The 19,257-nt window shown below is 41.2% G+C and overlaps 1 protein-coding gene across 1 annotated transcript in view; it reads left to right on the forward strand.

Moving 5' to 3' along the window:
- The first annotated feature begins 745 nt into the window (after positions 1-745).
- Positions 746-19,257, forward strand: part of XIAP (X-linked inhibitor of apoptosis) — a 44,028-nt gene continuing 25,516 nt past the window's right edge. Inside the window, exon 1 of the mRNA XM_024195489.2 lies at positions 746-763. The gene's annotated coding sequence lies outside the window, so the exon portion shown is untranslated. The remainder of the gene's footprint in view (positions 764-19,257) is intronic.

The raw sequence follows: 19,257 nt of genomic DNA on the forward strand, positions 1-19,257 counted from the left end.
GAACATACCAAGGTTGGTAGATTTGAGCTGAATTTCTCCACAGCCTGAGAATGAGAGCCAGCTCCACATAGGGGGGAACGGGAGAGAGAGTGGCTCAGGCCAGCTCCCCACGGGGAGTGGGGGGGGGGAGGGGAGGGGATTCAGCCCTGCAGCTTCTGCCACTAAGGCAGCTGGGGGCTTCAGCGCCACAGCTCCTGCCAGGGTCAGGGAGTCTTCCCCGCCCCGTGCAGCTCCTGCCGGGGTTGGGACTTCTTCTCCCCCTAAACCACCACTGTTCCCACCAGCCCTAGGCTAGCTGGGCTCACTTGGGTCACCTATCAGAGGGGTAGCCGTGTTAGTCTGGATCTAACCGATGTTAGTCTTTACGGCGTCACAGGTCTCTTTGTTGGGTCACCTGATGGCTGCTGTGGCCAGAGTGGAGTCTGAAACCCTACAGGCAGATGCCACGATAGCCACCAGCAAGGGGTGGGAAGAGGCGGGGGTTTTGGGGAAGAGGCAGAGTGGGGGCGGGGCCCCTTCTGACTCTCGGCCAGGCACTGACCCTGCGAGGCCCCCCCGTCTAGTGACCTGTGCGGCCAGGGCCAGGCTCTGCGCCTGCGCGTCCCCCTGCCGCCGCTAGATGTCGCCCCACGCCAACGGGCTCAAGGGCTCAGCCCCCGCCCCCGCCCACCGGCAGAGAGGAGGTTACGAGCCGCCATCTTCTCGCAGGTTTCGTTAACCGAGCGGCGTGCGGGGCTGCCGGCGGGTTAGCGGAGTCCGTGCGGTAAGTTTTACCAGGGCAAGGGGCCGCTGCCGCCCGCTAGCTCCGACGGCAGGGGACGCGGCAGCTCGGCCAGCGACGGGGAGGGGGAGGGTCTCTGGGCTCCCACTACAGGGGGCGGGACACGACTCACCCCCCCCCCCCCCTCCGGGCCGGGCCCGGGGGCGGGCAGGACTGTTCCCGCCCCCCCGGGGGGGTCCCCGGCGGGGGCTTTCCCCTTCCCCCCCCCTGGGTCCCCCCCCCCCCGCCAGCCCCTCCTGAGCAGGGCACGCCCGGGAGGGCGAGGCAGAGACTCTGATCCCCACCCCCTTCTCAGTGGGGGTCCCCCAGGAGGGGGGCAGGGACTCTCATTTCCCCTACTGCTAGTGCAGTATAAATTACATAACACATTTTTGGGTGATTTTTCAAGACCCATTCACACCTTGTAATATGGAAACAAACATGTAAAATTAAAGGACCCACAAATCTTAGGGCGTTAACCTGATTTATGGACAGCCCCGAAGATCCAACTTGAGTCCGCCAGGGAGTTCTGTTACCTTGATAAACTGGACCCATCCTAAGGTTCAGTCACTTCTAATTCCCCCATTTCCAACTGTGGCACACCGGCGTAGAGCCCTCTGAATTTATCTCCATCCAAAATTGCAGTGCTGTGTTGGCACGTCTCACCTATGGCTTTGCTTCATTAACCTGTACATAATGCATTGCATGCTATTTGCCCACACGTCTGGAGTACAGCTGACTTTTCAACTTCATTTGTGCCTCTGGTTTATCTGTACTTGTGTCTCCCCCTATTAGCTCATTTAAGGGTAAGGTCATTTAAAGAGTTGCTTTTCTTCCTGTTAATCTTCTGGACCTGAAAGGTTGAAGAGTTATGACAGTAATACTTCTGTATATGTAGCTGTTTATCAAATATTATGGATATTTATTAAATCACTAAAAATGTAGAGGATTAAAGCAGCAAGTAAAATAGTATGAAATGACAAGCAAACTGGTGTGTGTCATAAGCCAAAGTCTCTTTGAAATGAGGAAGTGTTTTCAAGATACTGCTATATCAAAGACTTAACCAAAAAAGTCAAAGTTCACTTTGAAAATGTCTGCTTCTAGAAAGTGTCAGAACTAATGTTTTATAGCTCACAAGAAAACAAATTAGGGGATTGCTTTTTTGAAATCCAGTTCTAAGGGTACTGATATTTCTATAGCACAAGGACAGGACTACTTTTCTTGGTGAACCTGCCTTTCTAGAGGCTTTAGCAGTCTCAAATAGTAAGATCAGAGGAATGTTTTCAGTTAAAGTATTCGTCATTGGAAATTACAGATCAACTGGCTCCTAAGTAATCGTGCTATTTAATTTTTTGTCACATAATTTATTTTCATAGGGTAATAATAAAAAATCTTTGAATAAACTAAATTCCGATAAAGGTTTTCAGGTTTGAATAATTTTTTTTAGTTATTCATAAGAAAGGTGTTTCTGTACAAAGAAAACCCCGAACAGGGGGGATTGTTTTAACCATTTTCTTAGCAAGTTGCAAAGTATCTGCAATTAGAGTGACCAGATGAGATGAAGAAAATATCAGGACACCGGGGGCGGGGGGGGGGGGGAAATGAGTGCTGTTGTCTTTTTTTTATGTTATTACAGGATTAATAACAAAAAAGGAAGCTTTATTTTGTTAAAAAAATAAAATATGTGCCATTAAAGAAAAAAAAAAAAAAAAAAAATCTAAGAAATCTTGTGGGACAGTATCAAAAGGAGAATCTCTTCTTCCCTCCCCTACCCCATAGGGAAAGACCTTAACGATTAATCACAATTTTTGTCTCTTTTTTTATCTGATTCCGTTTACTTATTAAAATCTTGTCTGCCCTTCAAAATTCCTGCAAATAAGTGAAATCTTCTTGTGAAGGTGTTAGTATTTCATCTTTGAGAGTCATTAATTTCGAATTGAAAACATGACAATGATTTCACAGTAAAAACAAAAAATCCCCCAAATTTCTAAAACACCTCTCAAATTGGCAGGGTCGAAAACTGCTCCTGCCATTCTTATAGGAATAAATCTCACTGTTAACATATCTGCTTTGTATGAACTTTATTGGGTCTTCTTAGAGAGAGATGGAAACATGTGGCCTTCCTTGTCCAAATTAAAATACATATATATTTCCCTAGCTTCTCTGCCGGCTCCCTGTGTGAAGAAAGTAATAATTGTTCGTTTTCTCTCCAGGTCTTCTGCAAGCTTAGTTCTTTGAGTCCTGATACAATATGACACAATATAGATCTTCGCGATTTGCAAATGTACTTAAAACTTTCATTCAAACAATTCTCGAGTTCTTTGCACCTACGCCCACTTCTTTCTGCCGTAGCCTTTCTTCGTTCTGGCTCAGCTACCACTCTCCTGATTCCTACTAGTTCTGAGAGGTGTTTGCCATTTACAAGATTCTTTGCGTAGTCAGGTTATGTATTTTAGCTGATTCATTCTTTCTCTCTAAAGATTTTATACTTTTTTATTTCACGGGTTTGTCTGATGTTTAGTTTTTTGTGCTGGATGTGCTATAAATGGGTTAAATAAATATTTAATTATTGCTTTTGACGCAGTTTTCCACAGTTTCCAACTGTCTGTGTAAAATTGTATTTCCTTTAAGAGTATTTAATTTTGTCCTTGAATGTGGTTTTAGGGATACATAAAACTGCATAAAATCTAGTTTATTACTAGCAATACTACATTATTTTAGCTCAAGATGGTTAAGTCCCTAGAAAACATTCATATGTTTTTTTAATGTCAGTGTTTATTAATATGAGAGATTTCAGTTTAATAAAACAGACTATATTCTTCCTCATCTCCTTTTAAAAAGATGCAGGCTGAGCACCTGTCCTTTGTCATGTTACTTTAAAATAACACTTTCCCAGGAAGTGTTATCATTGTAGAGCATTGAACAGAACATGACTTCTATCCTAATATATAGGATGTTGTTTTGTTGGGCTTTTCATTTAAGGAACAAAAACTGTTGGGAACTCCAATTCTGCCAAGTTCTGAAAAATACCAGAAACCCCTTACCAAGTCGAAATGTCAAATGGGTTATTGTTCCTGCTGCCTTATTAAAGGCATTGAAAAAATTATATTTATTTATAAACTGGGTTTTGGTTTTCCTGTAGCATGTTAGCAGTCTCAGGGCCTGTTAGTTTCTCTTTCATATTGTGCTTGCAAACATAAAAGGCTGTTTTGTTTTTATGTAGTACAATCAGTAAACTAAGATTAATCTGGATTTTTTTAGGATTTCTACTTGCTGCCTGTAGGTAGCTACATTCATGGCTTTTGTTTTTGTTTGATGTTGCTCATGGAACACTAACTACTGTGATGGAAAACTGTTCATGCACATAGAATGTCAGCCAAACTGGTGAACAAGTTCTGCACTAGTTCCGGAACTCTGGTGTCTTTGCCCTGTGTTCTTAGAAGTAAAAGCAAGAAGAGTTTCTAATGACTGCTCCAACTGATATGAAAAAAACTTCTAAAAAGATATCTCTGTTACTGACAAACATTATCTGACTGGTTTGATTTCTAATATTTTGTTTGGTAGGCTTCATTTCAGGCTGCTTTGCACCTGCAGAATCAATCCAAGACTTGTTTTCAGGTCAATTCAGTATGCAGTCCCATTAGGGTTCACTGCTAGCTGAACTAACATTAGACACTAAAGCACTAGTCACATTTTCTATCTGTTGATATCACACCTAGGGTAGGTGAGGGGGGTGACAAGGAAATGGGGTAAGAAGGGCATGAATGTCCAAAGAAGGGCAAGAGTTCAGACACCAGAGGGGAAGAAAGTGTGGGGGGGGGGGGGAATGTATTCCTGTAGAAATGGTATCTTATCAGGTAGAAGTACTGACTCTGAAAAATCCACTTCAGGGCACTGGTGAGAGGGAAACAGGAGGACTGAATCACCTGACTGAAGGCAACCAACCAAAAAACATTGGGGCATGACCCTTATGTTTTAGATCAGCACTTGACAAATCTACTTGTCCAATCACCAGTGAGAATAGGAAGCTTTACTTGGTGTATTGGAGATTCATCCATTAGTTTTGTAGAATTTAATAGCACTTAAAAATAAGCTTCCAGGCCTTGTGAATAAAGCCAAATAGCAGAGCCCCCAGCCTCAAATTTCTTTTGAGCTCCTGAGAGAGGTATAAACTGCCTCCATGCATTTCAGGGGTGTTATAGAAAGACATCAGAATTATCTGTCTTATAGAAATCTGAAAAATCCACACCTCTGAGAGATGTAGCTATACCGATGTAAATTCCCAGCATAGACCAGCCCACACACCCGACAAATTGTAGAGGGTCAAAACTTACTCCCTTCTTGGTTTTTGGCTTTATTCACAGGAATAAAGGAATTCGAAATGAAACCTAAAATCCAGCCAAGGTGTTTTCCTCCGGCTTGGTTGGTCCCTGAATTCCTTTTTCAGGATTACTCAGCCTCTGCTCTAAAGTAGCTTTATGTAGAGAATAATTCCCACCTCTCTTTTATCTTTGTAGGATAGTGAGCTATCTGCAGCAGAGTCGGTAGAACCCACTAATCTTTCCCAGGAGAATCAATGTCTACTAAGAGAGTGGTATGTCTCATGCATATACTGCCAGCCTGTTAGGAACTTCCAGGAGGCTTCAAATACAGTAACTCCTCACTTAAAGTTGTAGTTATGTTCCTGAAAAATGCAACTTTAAGTGAAACAATGTTCAATGAATCAAATTGTCCCATAAGATTTAATGTAAATGCGGGGGTTAGGTTCAAAGGAAATTTTTTTGGGGCAGACAAAAGGCATTATATACTGTACTGTGGTTGGGAAGTGCCCCAGGCTTACCTCACACAGGCACAGCTCCCTGCAGGCAAGGATGCTAGGAAGCAGCAGCAGTGGCAGCTTCCCCGCTCCTGCCCCTCCCTCCCAGAAAGTCCTAAGCGCGAAGTGCTGGGAGGGAGGGAGAGGAGCAGGGAAGCCCTGCATCTCCACTCCTCCCCCTCCCTCCCAGAAAATCCTAAACGTTGCTAAACAGCTGTTTGGCGGTGCTTAGGACTTGCTGGGAGGGAGGGGGAGGAGTGGAGACGCAGCGCTTCTCTGCTCCTCCCCCTCCCTCCCAGAAAGTCCTAAGCACCACCAAACGGGGGAAGCGCTGGGAGGGAGGGGGAGGAGGCGGAGAAGTGGAACTTGTGCAATGCTCCCTTGTAAAGTTGCTGCTCTTCCACAGAATCTTACAAGCAGGCAGCCAAATGACGTTATAAGGGAGCATTGCACAACTTTAAATGAGCATGTTCCCTAATTGAGCAGGGACGTAACATTGAAACAACGTTAAGCGGGACGATGTTAAATGAGGAGTTACTGTATCCCAATCACATACTCCAAACGCTGCATTCACTTTGACCATAGGTGACAATTTTGTTTAAGTTAGCCTTTAATTTTAGACATTGGTGGAGAAATCCACTAAATTTCTGAAGTGCATCCTACAGGAAAAGAAACTTAAATGTATAACAGCTTTGTCTCTATATCTTTAGATGGCCATTTACTTGTTGCCACATACTGTCTTGCGTCTTGTGTTTTATGTAAAGCAAAAACACAATACTCTCTCTGCATGATCAGCGTCTGGCAGAGCTTATAGCTTTTTCCCAAGGGGCTTAAGAAAGTGTGTCTCAAAAAAAGTAAACACATTTCAAGAAAAATGTTTCACTTTGAATAAAGTAAAATAAGAAATTATGTAAAATATTTAAAGAGCAGTTGTGTAAATTTGCACAGAGGCATGTAGTTAATGCACTTTAGGGCACTGAGCTGGCTAAATCGTTCTTAATCTAGGTCAGCCTGCTGCTTTGGAAGGAAAACACTGACAATTTTTCATGAATTTGCACATGCCTTGAACTCAAGAAGACATAGTTGAGCTAAGATAATAGGTCCAAATGCAGACTTGTACATTAAACTTTTCTATGCAGCATAAATATATAATTAAATAGCAAATGACTCAATACTTTTTTGAGCTTGAAAATGAAATTGGGACATGATGATAAAGCTAAAAATTATGTGGCTCCAAAAGAAGAAATAAAATTGCATTAATTTATCATATTTGAAAACAACTTAGTGATGACTAATACAACTACCTAATCGACGTGCTGTTCAGTTGTATTTTGCCATTACTTCCTGTACTACATTTCTTCTATGTGTGGTCTCTTCCTTCTTCGCATCTCCCCTATCTACTACTTAAACCATCTGTGTCGGTTTTTCCCCCCCTTCTCCCCCCTCTCCTTCCCTGGTATCTCACCCTCACAGATACATTTCCCATATATGCTGCCTCCTTGTTACTTCTGGGGAAACTTGTCCAATTTTGGCCTTCCCCTTAACTCCACCCTATCTCTGCTTCTCTAGTCTTTACTTCATCAGTCCCCTTCTCATGCTTCATCTGGGATTCATAGATTTAAAAAAAAAAAAAAATTAATGCCAGAAAGCAACATTGTGATCATCTACTCTGACTTCCTGCATAACATCGGAATGCCTTTTCCCTCTCCAAAAACATCACTGCTAGCCATGGCTTCTTAATTACTCACTTCGTCCATTTTCCTGCATCAGAAACATGAACTCCCCTTTGAATCACATCGCCTGTACAGTAGTTCTCCCCAAAGGCGGCCTCTTCTCTCAAATATAGCTCACCCCAAATTGTCCCCAAAGGACATAGTGGGGGGATTATCTTCTCCTGAAGTCTGCACCTGCTGTACAGCTTCTCTTTGAATATCCTCCTTCAAGCAACACTTCTTGGGATTCCTGGCTACGTGGAAGGGAGAAATCGTCTAACATTCCACCATCTTCCTTCCTTTCAGAGTTTGACACTTGGTTCTTCTCTTTCCTTTACCATAATCTTACATCTTCATTCATGGCAGTTTCAGCTTCCGCACTCTCCTCGAGCCCCTGAGTTTCTGCCTTTTTGCTCTTATATTCTCGTTTGACATCTCCCATCACGGTGGTCTTCACTCATCAACCTTGTCTTCACTAAACACCAGCCTAATAGGTGCTTCACTAAGTACCTGTTATCTTTCCATCATTGAGCTCCCTCTTTCTGACAATCACCTCATGCAGCATTGTGCACTGACTCATGTCTTCTTTTTATCTTGACCTTCTGCAATGTCCAATATGTCAGTGTTCATAGTGTCTCTGCCACTTTAGTCCTGTATTCTGCTCTCTCTCTGCCTGTGGTATCTCTGTGTCTGCCGCCTGCTGAATCTCTACTGCCGTGAACTCTTCTGCCTTTCTTTTCAAAGGGTTGACTCAGCCTCTCACAACTACACCTATCACTAGCTGACCCCCAATATCTGTTTCCTCTGTTCTTGTGCCTCCAAATGCCTCTGGTGAAAGTCCCATGGCTTTGCAGACTCTCCACTATAAATTTATCCTTTGTTAGCTCTGCCATCTTCCTGATCAACTAGCACTAGTCCTGAACTCATTGACTACCATGCTCACTGTGTCAGCTTGCTACCTTTCGTATCCTCCAATGTACCACTTGTGTACAGCTCTCCTCCATATCAAATCTTCTTTCCATGCCTATCATGCTTATCCTATTGTCTTATTGTTGACCCAGCCAGTGCTCCTTATCTCTCAGGTTCACAACCGTGTGGTTATATATGACTTCTCTCTCTCCTGTGTGCACACATTCCTGCTTTGGCCATATCCTGCCGTTCCTATATAATTTCAAAGATCTGGATTGGAATTTGGGAGACCCAAGTTCAGTTACTGGCTCTGCCAGAGGATTCCTGTGTGAATGTAGGCAAACTTTTTGGGTTGTTTTCTTCTCTTTTAAATGGGGATAATACTTCCTGACTTTGTGTTTTGAGGAGAAATTCATTGTTCATGAGGTGAACGGATATTACAATAATGGGGGCATATAAATAAATTCTTATTTGTTTGGACAGCACCTAACGTGAGTAGTGCTGTAGTGCAAATTAAAAATAAGTGGCTTTTACTTTATAAATATCCAGAAGTGCTTTGTTTAGTTGTACTATAATTTGCAAGTACGGAAGCCAACATATAGTGTTAGAATCCGTAGAATCTTGTTGAAACTGTCTTATGTTTGTGATTCATTGAGGAATGGAACAGATCTATCAGGCTCCTATTCTGTTTTCTGACAAAGTCCAGACATATAACTTCTGTGGAAATGTCTATCCTATGGAGAAAGGCAGCACGCTCACTGGAAACTAGGAGTAGTTATATCAAGGAAATATTTACTATAGACTGGTGGGAAGTAGCCCATCTTGTATATGTCCCTTACATGTTTGTGAGTTTGGGGTTGCTATGGGATAAGTAAAGCCATGAATTTGAATAGACATTAAGTACTTAAACTGAGAGCAGTGTCCTAGGCATAATTAGTTCACTGTTATTTGGTTGATGTAAAACCTTTATATTACATTATAACAGACCCGTGACTTCAAGGCCAGCATTTTCAAAAAATGATTAGTGATTTTGGATGCCGAAAAGGGCCTGATTTGCAGAATGTGATTGTGACGCTAAGGGGTTCTGTCACTGCCTGCCTTGTAACCTGGGGGGCCTTAATGCTGTGCAGGTATGGTTCAATTCTCTGACACCAGTAGCTAGTCCACAAGTGTAAGGTCTCACCAGCCCAGTTACTCTTTGCAGGTTGACATCAACAGCCTAGTCTTCTTAAATACAACCTCCCTAAGTTCTGAACTACCAAACACTTGCAGTTTTCCCCTCTGGTTCATAACTAAGGCTGCAAGTTTGTCACGGAAAGTCACGGATTCCGTGACTTCTGCAGCGGCCAGTGCGCCTGGCTCGGGCAGCTCAGGCAGCCCCTGCTCCATTTGCACCAGCCAGTGCTGGGGCAGTCTCGGGCCACCGTGCCCTCCTCTCTCCCCCAGCAGCGGAGTTTGGGTGTGGTAGGGGCCAGGGGGTTGGGGCCTGGGATGGGGTGAGACGGGCTGTGGGTGGCACTTACCGGGCGGGCTCCCCGGAAGCGGCGACATCCTCCTCGCTCAGCTGCTAGGCAGAGGTGTGGCCAGGCAGCTTTGCACGCTGTCTCTACCCAGAGCGCTGGCTTCGCAGCTCCCATTGGCCAGGAACCGCGGTCAGTGGGAGCTGCGGGGGCAACGCCTGCTGGCGGAGGCGCAGAGCCAAGTAGGGAGCCTGCTGGCCCTGTCACCTTCCGTACCCAGCACCAGTGGGGGTCCCACGCTGCAAACCTGCACCCTCCCAGCACCCGGGATGCGTGCCACAAACCTGCGCTCCCCTCCCTCTCCCAGACCCCCCTCCAAGTTTTAGTCGGGCGTATATAGTAAATGTCATGGACAGGCCCCGGGCCGTGAATTTTTGTTTACTGCCAGTGACCTGTCCATGACTTTTACTTAAAATACCCGTGACTAAAACATAGCCTTATTCATAACCCCTGAAGGGTGAAACCAACCCTTCTGATACCAGCTTACTTTGGTGCACATGCTGCACACCAGAGACCTGTTTGGATGAAAATAATTAAAGTTGATTTAATAGGAAAAACATAGATTCAATGATGAAATAGTAAGTGGAAGCAAACATACAAATTACACAGAAAATAAACATAAAAGGCAACCTCAGGTTTTACACTTTTGTATTAGATAAAATCCCTTTCCTAATAAAGTTAACTATTGCTTTAAGACAGTTTCACAGCATACCCATTAATTGTAGGAGTGATCCAGCATTCACAAACAGCCCTCTGTGTACAGACTGTCCCTCAGGTTCTGCATTGAAAATTTGCAGTCCCAAGCCTGTTTTTAAAGTATTCCTCTCTGCTCTCCCCCCCCCCCCCCCCATGTGCTATGGTAGAAAATTAAGTCAGATTAACTACGTTGCTTGGGGGTGTGAAAAATCCAGGGGTTTGAGTGGCATAGTTAAACTGGCTTAACCCTTGGTGTAGACAGCACTAGGTTGATGGAAGGATTCTTCCATAGATCTAGTTACTGCCTCTCAGGGAGGTGAATTACCTATGCTGATCAGAGAACCCCTCCAGTCAGTATATAGGTAGTGTCCACACTGAAGTGCTAAGTGTGCTAAATCCCTGGTGACTCATGGTTATTCAGTGTAGGGAAATTCCCTCTTGGCTTGATAGCCAAGATGTCTTTCTGTTAATGCCTTTTTTCCTGGGTTGAACAATGAATGGTTACTTGAAGCTTGTTTTATGTAAATACCTGACTTGGGAGGTGCCCCTCCCTGCTTGACTGCTCACCATTCTGCTATGAGGGATAGTTGTACAAATTATGACCAAAAACAACAAGGAGTCCGGTGGCACCTTAACGACTAACAGATTTATTTGGGCATAAGCTAGAAGTGGGTTTTTAAATTGATTCAAGTACTCATTTTTGGTTTAAACCTTCTGTTCTGCCCTTGGTGTCTGGACCCTGATTGTCACAGTGAATATACACCATTTTCTGAAAACCAGATCCCTTTAATTAGCCTTAAATTGGACACCTAAAATTACAAGTCAGTTTTTAAAATCTTTGCTTTAATATTCAAAATTTTAATGTGGAAACTATTATTAATTAGATCTCAATTGGTATTTTGGGGAGGGGAATAGAATGTACTTTGATTCAGGTTTCTTGTCCAGTAGATGTGATCTGAAAAGGGTTGCTGATAGTAAATTAGTTCTGTAGCTCTGACCTCTTGAAAATAGATTGTAAAATTTCCTTTCCTTCCTCTATTTTTCTATCAATAAGAATTTAAAAATTGCAACCTGTTTTAGGGATTAGGAGAAGAGACTAGAATTTGCCCTCAATTAATTAACCTAATTCTGAATTTGATTATGGATAAGTGATTGGATGATGACAGGTAGAGCTCTGCAAATCTGCAGATATCCGCTATATATCTGTGGACAATTTTTGCAGATCGCAGCCTCGATACAGATTTTGCATCTGCACAGGGCCCTAATGGCTGCAATGATTGGATGATGATCAGGGATTACATCATATAGGATGGGAAGTCACAGCAACAATAGTATGATCTAGGATATTTCTATTCTCTCTCTTTTATCATTGCATAACTGTCCAATGGGATTTATTGTTAATTGCTGGTCAGCACCCAGCAGTGCACCCTCAGTGGGTGAGGAAGGTCATTAGCATTTTAGCTCTTTTTTATTAAATGGGAATTTTGCAAATCCAAATTTGGGAGCAAATCTCTTTTAGAAGTGAAAATTGTAACACAGGGCAGGTACCACGCACATTAAACTGTTCTAAGAGAACCTGGGAGGCTCCAAGTTAATTTTGGACTGGAAAACTATCCAAAATTTTCTTAACTGGAGCAACAACATATATTTAAAAAAATGTATTTAATGTGATCTAGATACTGAAGTCATAATTCCATCTAGTGTTGATGGCATTGATGGATATGAGCTGAAGGTGCATATTTCTTGCCAGTTAATCATCTTTCTTCCGCATGTCATTTTCTGGACAATTTTCTGTTAACCAGGAAAGCAAACTGCAGTTTGAGTATATAACTTCATGTACAATATCCTAATTAGGGTCAATCAGTCATTTGTAGAGGCTGATGGGTATGCTGTAATCTTTTAAAGTTTGCAATGGATATTGTGCTCTCTCTTAAATTATAATGAGTTCTATTTAAATATATTCATGACATAGCAATCTCTGTTTGTGATCCCTAGATAAAAAGATGATTTTAAGGGTTAAATAAAATTGACCTTTGTTATCAAAGCTACTTTTGTCTGAATTTTACTACTTTTAATAAAGCCGCCACACTTTGGTCAGTATTTAAATCCTACTCATATCTTTTTGCTTTGTGCTTATTCATGTAACCCTGTGCAGGATCGAGCCCTTTATGAAGCCAGTCTGTCTTGGGTTGCTCTAATTAAAAGCTGATTCACGGTCCATGGAAAAAATTGAAAACAAATCAGTTCCTTTCTCACTTAACTTGTTAACATGGCTCATTTGTTTCTGTTTGGCATAAGTGGTTCCAGCTCAATAGCCCATTGATTCATCTGTGATTTCTGAAGTTGAAACATTCTGTGCATTTTATGCAGAGCAGAAAGTTCCTGTGTCCCTCTACAATGTGTCTCAAATTCATAAAGCCTGTTCATCCATAGTACTACTATTTAAATCAATTAGATTTAACATAGGCACGTCCTGGTGCACTGTAATTTCTTCTTCTGTCTATTTTGCAGTGTCTGGCAACTGACTTAGTATGCAGCTACTGAAAAATATAATTCATGTTCATAACCTGCTATGAAAGCAATAAACTAAATTTCTGCTAATTACATTTTAGTATATAATGCAGGGGTTCTCAAACTGGGGGTCAGGACCTCTCAGGGGGTCGTGAGGTTATTATATGGGGGGTCATGAGCTGTCAGCCTGTACCCCAAACCCCGCTTTGCATTCAGCATTTATAATAGTGTTAAATGTATAAAAAAGTGTTTTTAATTTATAAGGGGGGGGGGTCACATTCAGAGGCTTGCTATGTGAAAGGGGTCACCAATACAAAAGTTTGAGAACCACTGATATAATGGTAATGGGGGCGGGAGTTGTTGCTGGGTGGAGGCGGGGTGGCTGTCTGCTGAGTTTAACCAACCAGACACAAGGGCCATTACAAGAGCCCAATGTGGAACTGTGTGGTCGTGGGGGGGGCTTTGAAAGCGTACTTTAACAGTCTCAGCCACATTAATGTGCTATGCTTAACTGTGCTCTGGCCCTGAAGGTTTGTGGGTTTTTAGGAACGGTGTAGTACTTGGTGTACATTTATACATTGTTGTATAGTGAACTATGAATTATTGTATTTTGCTGTACATTTATAACTATTACATTATTTTAACTGAAACTGTGAATTATGCAGTGTACATTTGCTTGTTGTACATTTACACATTATTGGGTGTTTTGAACCTCTGAGTTTTGTGGTGCTGGATGCTTTACAAGCACTGGGTGCTTTGAGTACCGCTATGCATACTGCAGTATGTATGGTAAACTAATCAAGATTATTTAAAAAAAAAAAAAAAGTATTTTATTGACTGACAAAAGCAGTCGGGGGGGAGACCCAATATGTAAATAAAAAAGGACAATATAAATTAACTGAACAGAAGTTTAAATTTAGAAAGGGAGCAAATGGTTCTGTCCCTTTCAATGCAGAAATGCAATCCATTTTGGCTACAAGTACATCAACTGTGACTCTCATAGGTTGGTGTATGTGAAGCTGTGGTTGACCTTACTGTCCACCAGTCTGCTGTGGTAGAGGTAGGGATAGGGATGTAATCCATGATGCCAAGTGGATTGTGGAGAGTTGTAGCGAGCTACCACCATGGAGTTCTCCAGGGACTGCAAGGGTGGCAAGTCGGACATGTGATCGTTGAACCTGTAGGTCAACTAGAATCTGCAGCATTTGTGTTTGTTGCCTGAGAAGTTCCATTATGTCCTGATGCATCTCCCACTCCCTCTTCTCATGGGATTCTTGGATCTTTGTACATTTTCTCCTCTCCTTTCTATCCCTCTTCATGCTGTCTACCATGTTGGCCCACCAGGCCCTGAGTTCACAACAAACACAACATGGGCTAGCAGGATCTCATTGAATGTATCTTCCCTAGTCCTCTTCTTTCTCCTCTGCGTCAGGCTTCTACAGGTGTGGAGAGGGCACCCCTCAAGGCTGCAACAGCAGCAGCTGGCAGATAAAACACAGATGTATCCATTGTATTTACAATCACAACAGAAAGTGAAAGTAAGTTTCAGAACTCCTTTCCCATAAAACTTTTTTTAATGACATGCTTATGGACACTTCAGCTGTGGAACACCTCTGCATAGCACCATTCTCCAGCCCCAGCCATGGTGAGTATTGCCTGTGAGTGGCGATGGGTGTGGGTTGGGGGCTGACACTAACATTTTCAGTTGCTTTAAACAATTGTCCATATTTTCATTTGTTCATATTTCCTCTCTTTTTCGTTGATATGGTTGTAGATTCTCGCCATGCTTCTCTCTCCTCCATCTATGACCTTTGGTAAAGGGCCCATAGCAAAGTCTGCCCTGCCAACCCCTAGCCTGGACTAACCTGGCTCCTATGTGCTATGGTAATAGAAACAAATAATAATAATTAGTGTTAAGGTTGTTGTGTTGTGATGAAACACCTTAAACATAAGATCCTTATTATGTGGGTTGTGTAAGACCTATGACTATTTTCTTGTTTTCTTGCATGCTTATGTCTTCTAAATGATGGGATAGATGACTCTGATTGTCACTTAGCAACCATAACTACATTTGGAAACAAAGTTTTTTGTTTGTAAGATTCTAAGTAACTGAGTGAAATAAGCAGTATTATTGAAGTTATTCCCTACTAATTGTGCTAGGAACCATTTTGTAATCTGTTGTATAGTAAAGTTGCTTAATGGTTCCACTTATTTTTGTTTCTAGACCCTTCATTAAGAGGGCAGAAGGAAACTCTGAAAACTGAATCCATAAAAAGACATATGCTTTCTTTAGGGAGAGAAATAAAATACTCCAAATGAAAATTACATTCTGGGAATCTTTATGATGGTCCTCTTAGACTGAAGGCACCTGACTTTAGAGTTGAGGGTGAAAGAATAAAAATACTTGTGACTAGAACCAAGCATAGAAGCCAGCAGGATCCTAATTTCTCCTAAGCAGTGTCTTTCTGTGACCTTGAGCAAGTCAGTTGATTTCCTTGTACCCCAATAAATCCAGCCAGAAAATTAAGCAAGACCTGACTGAAAATCAGATGAATAAAGTTGAGTAGAGCTCAATTTTCCTGGTGAAATAAATTACAGATAAGTCACAATACTGACTCCGCACCTACTCTTTATACAAATACATCAAAGGACTTTGTTTAACCTATGTTGCCCTCTTTATAAATTAACACAAAGGAAACAAACACTCCAGATAAAATACAGCTTTTTCAAATGGCCACTGACTGGGGACGGGGAGAGGGGGGATTTTTTAAAAACTAGGTTTAAAAAAAAGTAATAATCCCATGCTTTGCCATTTTATTAAACCTTTCAAGTACCATTTCAGTTAGTGAACAGTGTCCTGCTTGATCTAGCTGCAGCTTTGCAGGTGCAGAGTGAACTTCAGCAAAGTGACATGAGTGACACATGCACAATTTGTGTGTCAGCTGGTACAGTATGTTCTGTCTGTTGACTCACTACACATACTCACATTTCAAGATCAAGTGCATATTAAGCACCAACATTGCTCTTGCAGTTAATCTGTTGAGCACTACGTTTAATATTCCCCTGTGTCAGAAGCATGAGGATATACAATTATCTGTCTGACACAAGTGATACATTTTTTCACCCTGGTGCTTGTCACATGGAAGAGGAAAAAGAAATAATCCTGGATATATGATTATTTCCATCCTTAATCTCAATAAAAGTTACTTGGAACAAAAAGTGGGTTCCAGTCTTTGAATTCAGGCATCTCAAAGACAAGTGGCAGTGCGATGGTGTCATTCCTGTTGCATTCAATCATATCTGTTGCCACTTTGACAGCAAATTGAAATCTTGTTTCATATGAATAACCAGAGTTTATAGTCCTGCAGTTTAAATAATTTTCTTTTCTTCTTCTTTATACTTTCACATTTGCTGGCATCATGATCCTCTATTGAGTTCTTGTCTTCTGTCACCTGATATGAACAAAATGTTGTCAAGTTGGCTCTGCAAATTGCTAGATTAGTGTAAAAGGGGGAGGTATCTTCAGATTAATACTTTAAAAATAGTTAAAAACAGGATTAATCAGGACTGTGTGCTCCTGGAAATGCTTCATGCTAAAATAGACTTTGTTCAGTGCATAAAAATAAGATATTTTATGCTCAGAAGTTGTGAAAAACCCTTTAGATATCATATAGGTACAGGCTGATAAAAATTAAACATCTTGATTACTGTGACTTTTAATAAATATGTGATGATGCAATCTGGCAAAATTTAAAGTAAGTCTAGCTATCTTGTGCATATATACTCTACTCATTGAACTCAAGTTGGTTGCTGTTTATGTATTGCAAAGTGTTACCCATCTAACAGGTATGTCATATCTTTTCTCTGTTTTCTTTTTTTAATCTGAGTCTCAACAAAAACTTACTAATGTTTTAAATTGACTTTTCAGTATTTGTGCTGCTTTTAATACTGTTATGGTATTGTAGCACAATATATTTCTTTATCTTGTTTAGTTTGAATAATACAGAATTATTTATTACGTGTTAGAATGGATAGCTTTTATAGAAATTTTTTAACAATACAATTTTAATTTTCCATGTAAAAAGATGAATTTTTAAAGTAATTTGAATGACATGGTCTTATGGAATATAAAGTTCAGTGCATTCTGTAAGTACCAGGCTCAAAGTGAGTGCTTTGTATATCTGGGAAACTACTATAATGACACTTGGTGTGTTTTGTAATTGAGGGAATTTGTGTTTTAAGTTCTGACTGTCTTCTCCGTTGGATAAAAATACAAAGAAAGATAAAAGGACCGTCTGTTAAATAGCGTGTCATATTGAGTCTTAAGTCATATTGGGATGAAATATAGTATAGTGTATATCCGTGAGGTCTTTTAATGCCTCCATTGCTGTAGGATCTAGGTGGCAGTGATTGGCTTTGTTGGGGGTGGGGCAGTTGGAAGGTTGCAGATGGAAGATAGTCTTTTTCTGTGAAGGAAACCATCTCCTCTGTTCCTTTGAAACATTACTTAGGAAGGTGAGAAGCAACAGGCAGCTAGTGTAATTAACAATTACTATGTGATAAAGCATTCTGCTTATGTTGGTTGAAGTCTTGACCATTTTATCAGTAATAATAATTGTATAAAAACATTGAATAATATAGGAATATTATTTTGGCAATATGAGATCAAGAAGGCACATTTCCAAGGAAAAGCTTGATGCTGCAGATAATATTGGTGATTAAATTAGTACACCTCTACCCTGATATAACGCAACCTGATATAACACAAATTCGGATATAACGTGGTAAAGCAGTGCTCCAGGGGGGGTAGGGCTGCGCACTCCGGCGGATCAAAGCAAGTTCGATATAACGCGGTTTCACCTATATCACATTATATCAGGGTAGAGGTATACTTTCCCTTGTCCAATCTGCATTTTTAAAATGTGAGAAGTGACTGGGAGGAGGAGAAGTGCAAGTCAGTTTTTGGATACTTGCAAGCCGCTGCTAAAATTAAACCTGTGTGGTGTATAGTTTGGAAAGCATTTGAGGTCCTTGGAATGTGAAGTTCTAAAGAAAGATTGTCAGTGAATTGTAACATATTATGCCAGTTATTTAAACCCTGCTTTCTCAATATTCTGAGTTTGTAAAAGGAGAAAATATGTTGTCAACTCTCATCCATATCTTGTTTCTGTGAAGACTAGATTTTCAGCAGAAGAATCCAGAAAGGTGCTAATGAGGCTAGGTTTTGATTCTGTAATGAGAGTACAGGCACAGGGGTCTACCTGCACAGAGCTCATTGGAGGGCCTAGACCTTTTTCAGGAACCCATGTTTCTTTGTCAAATTAGTTAGTGCCTTACTAATAATACTATATTTAGATTATTAGGACAAATTCAGACGTGGTGTACGCAAGTACATTGACATCAGTGAAGTTGCATTCAATTACACCAGCTTTGTATTTATCTCTTTGTGTCTGGTACTGATCAGCATATCATGAAGAAGACAATGCTGAGCTTGAAAAGATGCAGCTGACTACAGTCATAGTGATAAAAGGTTTCCATGGTCTGATTAATAAATCAAGATTAGCTGGACGAGGCTTTTGTACTTCAGAACATCTATGGCTAGAGCTTTAAAAATGTTGCATTATGGGAATTGTATCCCTCAATCATTTTGCCTTCTATTTAAAATTATATTTAGGACATTTTGTGAGGAGAGAGATTTTGGGAGGAAAGATATGTGAACCTATAGTGGTCACATAACAATGTTAGTATAATGGTACAGAAACATTGCTTACTTAAAAATAAGAAGTTTACTTTTATATTAAAACTATTTTTAGAAGTGGGATACCTTGGAATCAATTAACTTGCAATAAAACATCACTTTACAAAAGTAGAATAGTTTTTAAGAGGACACCACTAGGTAGTTTAGGGTTAACAGTCATATACTGTTTTAAAAAAACTATAGGCCCTAATGCTTTTAAAGGATTTTTTAAAATATATTTTTTTCATTTTGTTTGGATTTAAACATTCCCTTGTATTAGAAGCCCCCGCACTGCAGTGTTGGGCTAGGGTGAGAATCTGACTGGAAACTGAATGTAAATGAAAGTGAAACAAGCTGAGCTTAATGCAGACGTTGAGTCACTGCTCGGTGTGTCATTTTTTCTTCCCTCTCCCCCCCCCCCCCCCCCCCCCCGGCATCAGGAGGAGATTCTGTGCAAAACATCCTATAACTGTTTCTGCATTATGGAGCCCTTCATCAAAGGGCTCCACAGGCAACTGCTGACATGGGAGCACTTGGCAACATGGCCATATGCCCATCACTGCGGTATCTGAACACCTAATAGATGGACTGTGAAG

The sequence above is a fragment of the Terrapene carolina genome, unplaced genomic scaffold, assembly GCF_002925995.2.
Source record: "Terrapene carolina triunguis isolate 2854851 unplaced genomic scaffold, T_m_triunguis-2.0 Scaffold131, whole genome shotgun sequence".
Lineage (NCBI taxonomy): Eukaryota > Metazoa > Chordata > Testudines > Emydidae > Terrapene > Terrapene triunguis.